The sequence below is a fragment of the Phasianus colchicus genome, chromosome 16, assembly GCF_987193195.1.
Source record: "Phasianus colchicus chromosome 16, bPhaCol1.hap1.1, whole genome shotgun sequence".
NCBI classification, from domain to species: domain Eukaryota; kingdom Metazoa; phylum Chordata; class Aves; order Galliformes; family Phasianidae; genus Phasianus; species Phasianus colchicus.
The window spans coordinates 16,256,137-16,271,367 of NC_143451.1; the positions used below are offsets into that span (position 1 = coordinate 16,256,137).

At 36.9% G+C, this 15,231-nt stretch overlaps 1 protein-coding gene across 8 annotated transcripts in view; it reads right to left on the reverse strand.

The window, feature by feature from the left end:
* The window catches only part of LOC149915795 (uncharacterized), an 81,693-nt gene that overhangs the window by 65,563 nt on the left and 899 nt on the right, over positions 1-15,231 (reverse strand). The window lies entirely within an intron of this gene.

Genomic DNA, 15,231 nt, shown 5'->3' on the forward strand with positions numbered 1-15,231 from the left:
CACAGACCTTCCCTGAAAACAGGTACCATGACAGTAACATATGACTGAGTATCCAAGTACATTGCACCTTTTTATCACCTCAGCCCTGAGAGGCTAATATTTCAGTGATGAGTACTTAACAAGACATGACTAATGCAATTTAATGCACTTAGAAGTCTAGATAAAAATAACCATTTATCAAAGACAGCTTTTTAGTAAAAAAAAAATCTTTATGAGTTTGAATATGCTTACAGCCTTTGCAAAGTAATATCAAGTTTCAGTCAAATTAAGACTTAAAAAGCCTTCAGAAATATTATTCAAAAACATTTTGATGTGCTGAATTGTTAGCCACTTTTTAAGTGACATCAAAGAAGGAGGAAATTAAAATTTTAGTAATACTTCAAAATATCCTATTTTGATTATTTGACCTGGTATCAAACTGTATGGAAGAGTTGTATTCAGAAATGTGAGTCTGTCATCATCTCTGCTCCTGGACATTAAATTTCCTTAAGCACAGCATAAAAGAAACAAAGCGACTGAGAAAATTTAATATCTAAAATTTAGTATCAAGCAAAATATGTGGAAGTAGTTTAATTTCCTTACCTTAGTTGTAAATTAGACCATTATTACTCAGAACTAAGGTTTATCAAATGTTATGTGTATGTTATTGAACACCTTTCACAATATGTGTCAAACAAATTGTTGGATAAATTCTTTGTAGTTTCTTACATATGGGGTAACACTGATTCACTTTAGAATGAGGACAATACAATCTTCAAACAGATTTTGGATTTTGAGATATCAATTAACTCATTCAAACATTTTCACCTAGAACTCATCAGAAAAACAACTGCTCCCTTTACCCTATAGTTAATGTCCAGTCTCATATCTAATGGATGAGATTACCAGCATTAGCCAAAATCTAGGATACTTGTTTGGCTAATTAGCTTTTACTAAGAGCAGTAGCCATTCAAAGAACAGAATGTCCCAGTTCTAAGCAAAAGCCAGCAATTCCAGGACTTTAAAATTGCTTCCTTGGCCTTTGCAAACTTCTGAACTTTTCATCTCTTCAGTGACAGGTGGAATAAGCAAAGGCTGCCTCAGAATCGAGAGCAACAGTTGAACAGCAAGACTATCTTAAGCAAGTTACAGAAGAGTGATAAAAGGATAACTTTTTATTATGTTCTGTATTTGTACCTATTAATTTACACACACGCATACATATATAATCTGAACAAAGAAACCTTTTCCAGATACTGGAAAATATCAACTGAAATGCAAATTTACCACCATTCCCTTACCCAATCATGATATTGTGTCTGCACACTGATTTTTGTCATTGAATTTTTTCTTAAGGTTCCTGCACTTATTCTAAAGGAAATACAGCAGGAGAAAACTAGTGAACAGTTTCAATCCTTCAAAATCCTTCAAAATTACTCATAATCCAAAAAGTTCACAGAAAATGCAACCTATACAAGCTTATGTGCAAAGGGAAACATTTTAAACTTCTATTTGATTGCAAAAGGTCTTTGAATGTTGAACAATTCTGACAGTCTCTACTTAGCTGTGAATGATCCTATAACACGTCATATTCAGTAAATTCATTATCAAAACTTGCCTTCACCTTTATGTATAAATCACACTGTATATTAACAAAGAACCAGGAAAGTGCACTTCAGGTTGAGAGCTGCACCCATCGCACACTTTTGACTTCATTCTGAACAGCATGTTTTTCACTTTTTAGTGGAAGAAACTGCTTAAGAGAAACCTAGAGCAAAACAACAAAATACTGCTCTGAGACATCAAACACACTACAGATGTGTGTTCTTCCCTCTGCCCATCCTACAGCTTGGTCAGTTTGGTTCATGGGTTTACAATACCTGTTCTGAAAGAAAAAGAGGTCCCTACCCCTCAAGAGTGCTCCACAGCTGAAGTCAATGGGTAAATCATGATGATCATCTGTTAGAATTAACAGTTTAGTGTGAACTACATCTCCGGTCTTCTGAACTGCCTGACAACACACAGTACTCTTTATCTTCCTATAAGCTGTGGAGATTTGTAAAAGTGAGCACATGGAGGAAGAAAGCATAAGGAAAATTCCTTCTTGTACTTCTTTTTTTAAAACCTATTCTAGGACACAGAGACCCTCTAAATAGTTCCATCCAGCACAATGTATCAGTGACGTCTCTATCAGCTATCATACTTTGCATGATCTTTACAGAAAGGCCAGCTGAAAGTCTCCACACTAGTACTGACTTAACTTTTCAGTGAGCTTACACACTGTAAAAGTCATTCTGAAGCTCTTTTCAATATGTTTGTCTCAAGAAAAGCAGATCTGATAATTCAGTTCCAGCAGATAACAATTTTTCAGTAAACACTTCTTTCCACTCTAGGTAATATAATGCAACTAAAGAATTTTGTATGATTGAGTGAGTTGCAGAACAAAAGCATTTGTTCAAAGTACTGAATCCACAGTCAAAATGAGGCATAGATTTTAAAAGCTACAGGAAACATTAACAACTCTCTGTTGCTGAGTACATCCTGATCATATGGGAGACCTGCACAATTTGCTCCTATTTAAGAAGACCGATTTTTCACCACAATTGTGGATGTAAGAATTTGTAGCTTTAAGCATTTACTTTTGTGCCAATAACCAGTGTGCTTTTGGTCTCTCCACAACTCTGAAGGAAGGCTGAAGAGAGGAAAAAAAGATTTACATATGTTTCTAGGAAAGACAATGGAGCAATTTCACCAGTCAAATTGCCAAAAATTTGATGTCTTTCAGACTGTTACTCAAACACACGAACATAGCACCCTCACTGTAGTGCTCTGCATTGACTACCTAGTGGATGATTTTGGGGACCAATGGAAAAAGAGGGTTTCTTAAGAAAAAACAACAGATTTGCCAAATATTCCACAACCATTTCTAAAGTTCCTGTGAAAAACATTTGTTGTTTTTTTCATTCTGTTCCAGTAAATAACTGACCAGGTTTTCAAAGTCAGCTGAGTGCCTGCTATCCCTACCAGTTGCTGTGATGCTCTCACATTGAAGTGCTTCAGTGAAAACAGAACTCTCTGTGGAAAAGGCTATGTGAAGGACGACAGTGAAACATGTATACAATGTATATAGTCTGAAAAGCTAAGTTACTGAACTGCACATCCTAACACAGCTGCCAGACTCTGCCACACTTAAAAGGGTGCTGCAAGCTCAGAGCCTATTGTAAATACCAGGAGAGTATCCAAGTAACTAATGCTTTCTGAGATGGTCAATAACTACAACAGCCACACAAAGCAAAGGAATAGGAATTAAAGTAACTAACTGAAAGTTACTTTGTCTGTGATTACAGCTTACTAAATCCTACTGCACAGTATCTTCAATTCTTTAAAAGTCAGTTATTTTTACATTGCAAGGAGAGGGAAGAAAATGGTTCTGCGTCAGAAAGACGGCACATTCAACAGCCAATGTTGGCACAAAGATTTAAACGTATCAAAAAATACTTGCACATTTCTGCTTTCAAATACCCATTTTCAGACATTTTAGTTTTTATTTGAACAGAGGATGACCTGCAGTATTACCAAGTTGACTGACAATTATAGGGCAGGAACTCAGGAAAAAGTAATTTTGGCAACCATCCAGTAGGATGAACCTAATCAATGGCCTTCAAATAGCTTTCCCTGTTGTACATAGAAGAACTCTTAGTATGTAGTCTTATCTGAGCTAAATGTGGAAAAAAGAAGTTGTCTAAGGATGCAGTTAATCTGGAACTTCAATTCTAATCTGATTTGAACACTAATTATGATTACAACTAAATTAAAAATTTCTGGGAAATCTGACTACTTTGGATTCTAGAAAAATGATGCTACCATATCATTTCAAGGTCCCACTTAGATATTATCTCACTGATTTGATCTACTATAATTTTAGAATAATGACAACTTTTCTTGGCTGCTTGGACAATAAAATCAATCTGGATTACATTGCTGTAACAATTATACAAAACAAAGATTAACAAAGTCAAATTAACTTGTTTCAAACATGCTATAATAAATGGTACATTCTACACACATATGCTAGATCACCAGACTAATTATGCTTCCATAATCTTCCACATTGCGTAATCTCTTTCCTGACAACTTTTTAAAGCAATACTTTTTTAAAAAACAAAAATCAAATACATGTACTATTTTTACAATGAGTTCAAGATTTCATAATACTATATGTTAAACTTTCTATCCAACGCATTAAATCCTGGTATCCTGTGGAGGCTTAATCACATTAGAGGGCTAAGTATACATAATACTTCTATTTATTTATGTGCTGGAGAAAAAAAAGTATCCTTAGCTTACTGACATGATTTCATGTTCACACACCAACTAGACAACTGTCACATAGTGGCTAGTTATGCTGCTCTTCATATTACTAGTAATTTTTTTAAATACTAATATGCATACACATCTCAAGTTAAGTTAAAGGTTTGCCAGTCATTTTGGTTTGCAAAGTTTCATTAGAAAAAATAAAATTCCTAAGAATTTCAGGCTCTCAGATGCAGATTCCTGTCCAAGATAAGTGACAACAGATCTCCGATTCCTGAAATGGCTGAATTAACAAGCAAATGAAAGTTAGCATAACCTAATACAATTATAATCAATTATCATTGTATCAAAGAATGTGGCTGCTGTGGGTTCTTTTTGGACCTCTGTGAACATAGTTCTGATATTTACTTACTAACATATCAGAAGTATTCTAGAGGCATCAGAACATTGCCTAGTACTAAATGCTAATGCACTTCTGCATGGCATTTCATACATCCAGACACACTTTGTTCATTCATCAAACATCAAAACACAGAAAATTCTATTTTGAAAGGGACATCTGGAGGTCATCTGTCCAAACCCTGCTCAAAACATGTACTTAGGATGAAATATGCACATAACATCCTGTTCCCCTGACACCCAGCATAAAATATTCATGAAAAATAAAATCTTATTTTGGCACCCACTGATCGTATTTCCACTGACAGTTCCACTTTGTCAGAGAAAAAGCAATGACTCACCAAACTGGTAGCCATGTTATTTTGCAGCCTTTTGCTTACTGGTATTTAAGCCTCGTTGGCAAACGGGAACAAAATATTACAAAAAAATATCAGCAGTCCCAACATCTACAACGACCTGAAATTTTACTCTGATAATTTCGTTCCACTTGACAACAAAGTTTTAAGTCCTTTACAGCAAATGGAGACAAGGATATTTAGTAAGAATCTACTTCCCAGCACAGGAAGATCGTGTAGCTCTTGGAGCAGGTCCAGAGGAGGGCAATAAAATGATCAGAGGGCTGGAGCACCTCTTCTATGAGGTGCTGAGGGAACTGAGCTTGTTTAGCTTGAAGAAGAAAAGGCTCTGGGGAAACCTCATTGTGGCCTTCCAGTACTTGAAGGGAACATATAAACAGGAGGAGGAACAGCTGTTTATGAGGGTGGATAGTGATAGGACAAGGGGGAATGGTCTTAAACCGAGACAGGGGAGGTTTAGGTTGGATATTAGGAGGAAGTTTTTCACCCAGAGGGTGGTGACACACTGGAACAGGTTGCCCAAGGAGGTTTCTTTATTTATTTATTTTTTTAAACGTTCATTTACTTGGTTTTGTTGTTGTTTGTTGTATTTGTTAGATTTTTGTTGGTTGTTTGATTGGCTGTTTTGGGGGTAGAGAAGAATTGTTCATTTGTTCCTTACTTGTTTGGTTTTCAAAGGAGAAGTAATCAGCCACAGCAAAATGGCGCTCTTCTCTTTAGGGTATTTGCCCACATGCAAGATAATGTTAAAAATCCCCAATAATAACGCATTTTAAGGCTGAGGTTCCAAGACTTTGTTATTTGACACTCTTCCCCAGGTAATTTTCATTCCCAGAGACACAAAACAAACATTTTTTTGAAAGTTTGCATTCTTGTAGATACAATTTTACTGTAGAAAAGTGCAGTCTCTGCCAATTGCAGCTTCCCTTCTTTGTCAGTAATGCTCAGCATGGTGCAGGTGGGAAGAGCAGAGCCTGCAGAGCTGTGTGCCTCCTGTTCTCGAACTAAGATGAGAGGTTACAGCCATGAGACCTGCTACTGAGTATTGTATTATCTTTTCTCTTGTTTCAACGCTCAGGACCACTTACTACAGAGTCAAAGGTTTCAGTTCCTCTAGCCTTTGTACAGCGATAATTACCATAATTTACAGGAAGAAACAACAGTAGCCTAAGGAATAAGCTTACAGAAGGAAAAACAAACAAACACAAAACAAAAACCTATCAGTTCAGTTCCTGCCATCGCTGACCAATATGGACAGCCCAAAAGCTGTTCTGCTGGGCTAGAGAAAGGGGGGTTGTTCTTTAACATGTTTCTTTGTAATAATTCAGTATGAATCCTAGCTTCTATCTTTTCAAGTTTCTGATCACAGTATTAGTCTAAAATAACCTGCAAAGGTCATTTGAATGCAACATGTAAGCTCACAACCCCTCCAAAATACATTTTAAAAAAAGAACATTCTTTAAAACGCTTGATTGGATTATGATGTTGGGGACCTGACTCATTCCTACTTTTTTTTTTTTTTTAAATACAGCATTCTTGAGACGTTTGCTTGCAAACATTCAGGGACAGTATGTCAAATTTAGTAGGAGCAGGAAAGATACTCTCATGCCCAATAATTTTCTTATTCAATAAACATTTCTCACCTGCTTGATTTTCTGTCAAGGTGTATCATACATGTATTCTCTTTAGATACTATTAACTGTATTTTTAGATTTCCTCCCACTTCTTATTTCTGAAACCCAGAACGATGCATAAAACATTCCATAGCTGTTTTACTCAAGCCTTAACTCCAGAGATACCTACAAGATAATCTTATACTGTCAACTGGTTTCCCTTTGAAGATATTTATCAACTGAATATTAATCAAAATTTCTTCCTGCCTAATCAAACAGTATCCTGAGATTTCTACTGAAAGAGGAACACATTCCCAGCCAATTACGCAACACTATACATTCTTTCGAAATGTTTCTTTTTGTACATCTTTCTCAGGTTATTTCTTTTATAATATTTGTACTTAAAAACTCAGAAGTCAAGGAGCTTGAGCTATATAATCAAATCTAACACAGGAGTACTACCTCAACAATAATTAGTTGCTGTGCAAAGTTATAAAATACAAAATCTACCGCACTGACAGCAGCACCAACTTGATGTACAAGTCATAATACAAATAAAATTCTAAAATAACTTATTCTTGCCAAGCCAGAACACAATACATCATTGCATAGTATTTCCATTTCATAGTATTACATATTTACCATCCCATTAAAGACAAAATATGTGGCACAAGAATTTGTGAGATTGTTACATTTAAATCTGAATGTCATGTTCTGTCTTTTCCATTTTACACTGTTTCACAAACAATGATCCCTGAGTCAATACTGTCTATATAATTCCAATGAATTCACTTTTACTACCAGGAATTCAAACAGCAAATGAATATATAAAGCTTAAGAACTTATATAAAGCTTAAGAGTAATCTCAGTATCTTATTACTTATCTTCTTGCTGCTATTCTCATTAAACTCTTCTAACAATGAATAAGCTACTTATTATTATAAGGCAATATATTCCTTAATGCTCTCCCAGCTATATTCTTGCCTCAGGACATAAAAAAAAGAGACGTAAGTATTAACGTATATATGGACTACATTTGCTAATACAGCGTCCTAGTGTCAGTGCAAGTCAGACCCGCACAGCACTCCATGGATATCTCTCTGCAACTGCAAAGGCTTGTCTCTGTCTACTAAGATCTGTGTTTATTTTCTGTCACTTATCAGTCATACTGAATACTGCATGTTTCACATACTAAAAGCTTGTTTTTGTTTTTTGTTGTTTTTTAGTTCTGCATAGAATAAACACTATATTTGTCTAAGTTAAAAAATCCAGTAAACAACAGGGAGAAGACCTACACATTATTTCAAAATCATGTATTTTACAATTCCATTAATTTTGATTTTTTTTCCAGTTATAAGTGAGAACTTGTTTTGGAGAATTCATGTGGTAATATTCAGTACTAACTTAAAATTTGTCTGTCTGGAGAGTGCAACGCAGGCACACTAAGCTCTTGTAAATGATAGCACTGCTTTCAAGAGCCTCAGGCTAGGATGATGGTCCTGAAGATGATTGTGAAGGCAACATCATGTGCACATGTCTTGGAACTACATGACGTATTAAGCACCAAAACCAATCAATTAATGCAAGAGGTAATAACTGATCTCTCCTTGTAAGAAAACAACAGTATCGTAAGTTAAACAAGCTCTGAGACAGGTGGCTATTAGGCCACGATATGAAAACTACAATCAGAGGATAATAAGAACAGACTGGTATTTCTATCCAAACATGAGCCTTGAAAAGCCTTTACTTTCTTCACGATATGGATGATGTGGCAAATCACTGTTTAACAGTGTGGACTGAGATGCTGGCCTTTGAAAATTTCTTTGCTGTGAGTGGGTAACCAAAGCATTCATGGACTTCAGAAGGCTTCTCCCAGCCACACAAATAGAAAGACTGGGAATATTTGAAATTTGTAGCTAATACATCCCTCCATGTAAATTTCAACTCAGGCTGGGAAAATCTCAAATTTATTACCTTTTCTTTCTCTGTCCTGGACTCCACATGATTCCTTTACGTCAATGCCAGCACCCTGGGCAATATAAGGTCAATGCTATTGCAAAATTACTACAAGCCGAGGGGTTCGGTCAGTTTAAAGGCTCTTATCACTTTCTTAATACCAGAAGCTCCAGGGAACAACTCTAAGGGACACCAGATTCTGATGACCATATGATATTGATGTTAAATCTGGTTTTAACTCCATTAGTATGCTTTTAGTTGCTTTATTTAGCTTCATGCTTTCTTGACAGATGAACTGTTATATATAAGTATATATTTTTATACATATATAAAACTTTACTTTGAGTTGATACTGACTTATTTTTATGCTCCTAGATAATTTTTCATTGACAATGAAAATAATTGACAACATCTGGAACATAAACACATCACAAGTCTGAAAGGTCATTTTCACAAACAGCAGATCATAAGAGGGATAGTCTATGCACATTTTAAGGATTTTTCATTAAATGTTTCTTTCATCATTATCTCATTTTGGATAACATTTTCTTATACAAAGTACAATGAGTACAAAAGGATGCAAAACCTGTAATTTCTCTCATGACAGGAGCCATCAAATCTGGAGAGAAGCCTTTGAGGATGCTTCCCAGGAATAAGCTGTTTGAAAATACAGCATCTGAAAAGCATCTAACCAGCAATTGCCACAGCAGTAAGATTCTATATAAGGCAGCAGCCAGAAAAAAATCCCTTGTCAGTTATAACATTAAGTTTGTTCACAGTCCTGTTCTTAATTGGCATAATATAATAAATATGCAAATTTAGTAGTAGTTAATGACAGGAGTTATTTCCCACTTCTGCTTTAAAATCCAGAGTTACTGCTATATGTATCTCTTGCTTAGCTTGCACATAAGACTCATTACAAATATTCTGATTTTCCTGAACTACTTCTTCTGGTTATGAATTTGTTTCCTATAAATGAGTGCCCGATCAGTGTCACAGGATTTTTAACATAAGCACAGCAACAGCAGCAAAAATCAGGATCTGCTTCTCTTCTGCAGGGCTCCCTGAGGAACTGTATCTGATGACTCAGACACCTAACTACTTGTTTGTAGTGTTTGTACGCATGAAGCTGTGGGAAATGATAAAAGCTGGTACCTGAGGGTAAAGGAAGAAGAAAATAGAAAGATGACTGATCAAAGCAAATACTTCTGCCAGCTTGATTATAAAAAGGAACAAAACAAACAAACAAAAGTTCTAGGTCACTTGTAACAACACTTATCAACAGTGACTGACTGGAAATTCATTGCATCATAAAGCAGTCTTCCTAAAGAATAGGCACTATACTGTATTGCCTTTCACACATATGCTCCTCAGTCAAATCTCATTCACCCTGTTTGCAGCCATCAGAATATGTCATCAAATTAGCAGATTCAGGCGGTCCCTTTCCAATTCAAAGGAGAAAAGATTCAATATCAATAATGCAGGTAATGGAAAGATTAGAGCGGAAGGAGTTTCTCTCTGTCTTCACACTGAGCTCACACAGTTGTTAGAGGCATATTCTGCTACCCGTTAAAAATTTTTTCCAGAAAAATGCACTTCAGTGATGCAGGGAACAGTGAACCCATTTCTCTGCTAAGAATTCATGTAGCATAGAGAGACATCATGCAGATGGCCAAAGGAAAACACAAGGACATAGTTGTGCAATGTAAGATTCTTCCATTCAAATACTAATTCCACTGCATCACAAAACAATATCTCAATGGAACTAATAGAAAACAAAGACTGTAGCAATGCCATTTCACAGCCACCCAACAAGATGCTGCTCTTTGCATTTTGACTAACACTGGTGTGGTCATCAACAGCAGATGGACTCAATGGACTGAGGAATGAGTCCATCCTGCACTGTAGGGCATTATCCTCAAGCAGTGGATCCACACAACCAAATCAGTGTCGTTTATTTACCAACAAGCATGCACTGAAGCTGAAAAAAAGGAATGTAACTTGCTGGAATATTTTCCCAGTATGCTTCAACACAAAAAGATACAAAGTTTGAAAGGTCAATCACAAACAGCAAGGAGTTTGGACAATCAAACTCATGAAACACAATCCTCAAAGGATAACCAGACACACTCAGATTTCCACATAGCTTACAAGACCTAGGGAAATGCCTATAAAAAATTATCCTCCTCAGACTTTCTTAAAGGAAAAGAAATTCCTTGATGGAGACACCTAATTTCTGTTACTTCACCTAAAAAGAATTTGCAAGAGAAAGTGAAGTTTCTTGAGGATAAGACAAAAGAAATCCCAAGTAAAATGTATAAATTTGCCAAGTGTTTAAAAATATAATATTAAGGACATGCCAGGAGCTTCTTTGAACCTATAGCATTCTGAGAAGAACAGAGAGTCAGCCTTGAAGTATTAAACGCATCAACATTTTTTTTGTTACTAATGAGTCTGAGAATAGGAAAAAAACATTTTACAGTATAACTGCTACAGAGATAAATAAGCAAACCTGATTTGTTATCTTTGTAGACTGGAGATGTTACAATTTTACATTCACAAGGAAAAAATTATGATTATAGCACAACCTTTAATGTCTGCCTTCACATAATCCCATCTTCTCCCTTCCATTTTCACTTTCTTGTTTCTTGTCATCTCTAGCATGCTGTCATCAAAAACACCACTCTGTGATTAGAAATTTCAATTAATATCAACACTGATATATAGCTGTTGCAATAAGATGTTTTATAACAAGCTGTAGAACCAGTATGGAAAGGGATTTACATTACAATACATTTAGATGGACAAGAAGGGATTTACATCTAGGTATTTTAGTTTCTTACCTTTTTTCTCCCATCTCCCCAGAAGTGAGAATTTGCATCATACATTTCCCTTTTACAAATTCTGTTTGCTGTCAGCACCGTGGAGAAGGACTTGGGGGTCCTGGTGGACAAGAATGTTCCACCTGGTCCTGGACATCAGCCAGCAGTGTGCGTTCACAGCCCGGAAGGCCAACTGTGTTCTGGGCTGCATTTAAAAAGGTGTGGCCAGCAGGGAGAGGGAGGTGATTGTCCCCCTTCTACTGCCAAATCTGCAGTACTGCCTCCAGGCCTGAGGCCCCCAGCACAAGAAAGATGCAGAGATCTTGAAATGAGTCCAGAGGAGGGCCATTAAGAGGGCTGGAGCACCTCTTCTATGAGGAAAGGTTGAGGGAACTGAGCTTGTTTAGCTTGAAGAAGAAAAGGCTCTCGGGAAACCTCATTGTGGCCTTCCAGTACTTGAAGGGAACATATAAACAGGAGGAGGAACGGCTGTTTATGAGGGTGGATAGTGATAGGACAAGGGGGAATGGTCTTAAACTGAGACAGGGGAGGTTTAGGTTGGATATTAGGAGGAAGTTTTTCACCCAGAGGGTGGTGAGGCACTGGAACAGGTTGCCCAAGGAGGTTGTGGATGCCCCATCCCTGGAAGCATTCAAGGCCAGGCTGGATGTGGCTCTGGGCAGCCTGGGCTGCTGGTTGGCGACCCTGCACATAGCAGGGGGTTGGAACTGGATGAGCACTGTGTTCTTTTTCAACCCAGGCCATTCTATGATTCTATTTACTGTTGAATAATAAGAAAATAGGGCTAATGGCAGGCATACAACTCTGCAGTTCACAGTTTTGAAAATCTAATATCTAGAATTAAATTCACTTGTTTAAAAAAAAAAAGTACTATAAATGGCAGAGAAATGGGTTTTCCATGTAGAGGAAGTGTGGAGATGACAAGTGGAATTGTTTCTTCTACAGAAGAGTCATCCCATTGTCTATTTAATTTAGGTACAGGAGAAATCAGATGGAAAAATGACCAAAACGAGCACAGCCTCTATCTTCAGCACAGGAGAATTAGGAGGAAAACAAGCATACAGTCCTGGGTTACTATAAAGGAAGACAGAGAAGAACACAGCAGCAATGCATGCAATAACAGCCCATATTAAACATGTCCAGAACCCAGCAGTCAGTGTTCGAATCTCTGAACTTACCTACAGCTAACCTTCAAGAAATACATGCTGCTTTACCCTTCTTCTCCTATTTAAATTTTACATTCTCTACTTCAATCAAGTTCATTCATTACCCAACAGCTTGGCAAGGACTCCTGCTTCTGCTAAAGAAAGACATACACACACACACACACACCCAACACAAGCCTGCACATAGACTGTTTTCCTCCAAGCCTTTGCAGTTCTGTGAAAATCAGGAATGCAAACACCTACACTTCACAAGAGACACAGCTATAATGTTTTCGATCATTTGCAACCAGTGTGTACAAATACAACTCATCAATACTCACTGACAAAATTATCGCCTGTGACTATCTCTGCTCTCTGAATCATAACGTAAGAATTATCCTCCCACATCTAAAAGTAACAGATTAATACAGTACTCACTGCATCTTTTCTAAGTGCAATTTCTTTTCTCTTGTTTTTGTTTTTTAGTTTTTTGAGGGTTTTCTTCCTTATCTGACTTCTCTACGTGCTCACCACACTATCTTCTTACGTAAACCGCCAATAGTTACCTTACTGGTTTGGAGTATGCAGCTACTGATTAAAACAGCAGTGAGGGGTTCTTGTGTGTTTGTCTGTGGTGTGTTTTTTTTTGTTTGTTTTTTTGTTTTTTTTTCTGTTGTTACTGTTTCTTTAAAAAAGAAAAATAATCAGTGCTATTAACATACACTAGAAATCTGAAACACATGGCATCTTGTTCCGCGACCACCAACAAATAACAAGCTATGAAAGATGTTCTATTACTGTATACACTGGAGAGCACTGTTCCCTGACATGTTCTGGGAACAAATTAAGTAGCTTTCTCTTGGTTTGAACAGAGATTATTTTCTATTGACTGTTCAGAGGAGTTGTGTTCCTTTTTTCAAGGACAGTTATCAAAACCTTCACAGTGAAAGAAAGTCAGTCATATTTCTCTCCAATTTCCTTTTTCCCCTCAAGCATAGAGTTGCCTATATCTGATATATATTTTATTCCCAATAAAGAAACAGGTATTCAACAAAATGACAGTGGTGGGGAAAATTGCTTACAGGGCTTTGCAAAAAATGATGTGGTTAAGTAGTTGTATCATTTCCTATTATGAGACAGCACTTTTCTCACATAGGATTGGGAAGGTAGAGATGTGACTTATTTGCAACCTTTTCTATTTTCATGACATGGACACTGTAAATAAAGCAGGCTTTGCATGAGAGGCTGTTGGCAAAGCAAAATTTCTTAAAGGAATGACATCTTCCATAATGCATTACAAAGTGATGTAAGCCCTGAATAAAAATACACTATCACAATTTAGGAATAACAATACAGTGTATTATTTGAGACCTTAATGGTAATGAGATTTAGCATTTAGAATGAAGAATTAGGAAATGATATTTACAAATTCTTTTCCTTACTACTGACTTTCTCCTTACTCACAGTATATGTGGGCTCATTTTAAAAGACAGTAAACTTAATGCACACTCATGTGTAATTCCAGGAAAGACATTCATCTCCAGTCGATATTCTCTATTCTATCAGAAATAGAGTTAGTTCCGTTGTATTTACCTGGATAATTATGTGTAAATGTGTTATACCGACAAATGAAAACATAGCTGATAGGCAGTCTGCTAGCACATACATGTAATAGGCTTAAGAATTAAGAAGGGCTATTACCTAAAGTTGTATTAAAAATGATGATTGAATTGAATTCTGTTCCACCAGAAATCAAATACCTAGTGAGGCCTGGAAACATCAGACACAGTTACAAACTCTGTTATCTTTTTTTAGAAGGAAGTTTTTCACTCGGAGGGTGGTGAGGCACTGGAACAGGTTGCCCAAAGAGGTTGTGGATGCCCCCCACCCCTGCAGGCATTCAAGGCCAGGCTGGATGTGGCTCTGGGCAGCCCGGGCTGCTGGTTGCTGACCTGCACATAGCAGGGGGTTGGAACTAGATGATCGTTGTGGTCCTTTTCAACCAAGGCCATTCTATGATTCTATGATCTATTTGACAGGTGAGTGCTGCTGAAATACAAGACCAAGAGAGAACTCAGAGGCAAAAAAAGTATCCAGTCTTCATGTGCTGAATAGAATAGAAAGCAAAAGAGCAAAGATTCCTACCATCGTTTGAAGAGTCAAGAATTTTACATGGTTTCCAAGTTTGTTGATGGATCCTATCAGTAGCAGCAACACGTATGTAGAAATCAGTAGTGACTGTCTTAAAAACCAATGAAGTTAATTCAATTATTTTGCTACAGACTTCTGTGAAATGAAACAAAGCTCTTGCAAATGGGCTGATGATGTTAACAGTAGCAGCATGCTTTCCGTGACTTATGCACAAAGGATAGCTTTGCTGCCCTAAGACATTTTCAACTGGAGATCTTATCCAAAACTTCCTACCTTGCTAGTGCTTGTGTTGACAGCAACAGGATTTCAAATGTCTGATCATGTCCCAAGTGCAGGTCTCAGATAAAGCAGTGCTATCATAGTTTAGGCTTTTTGTGACTTTTTTTTTTTACTTGCCTCAGTGATATGTACTGTAAACTGAATGAGTATTTGCAAAAGATAAATTTTGGCACCTGTTCGTCTTTTAAATTACTAT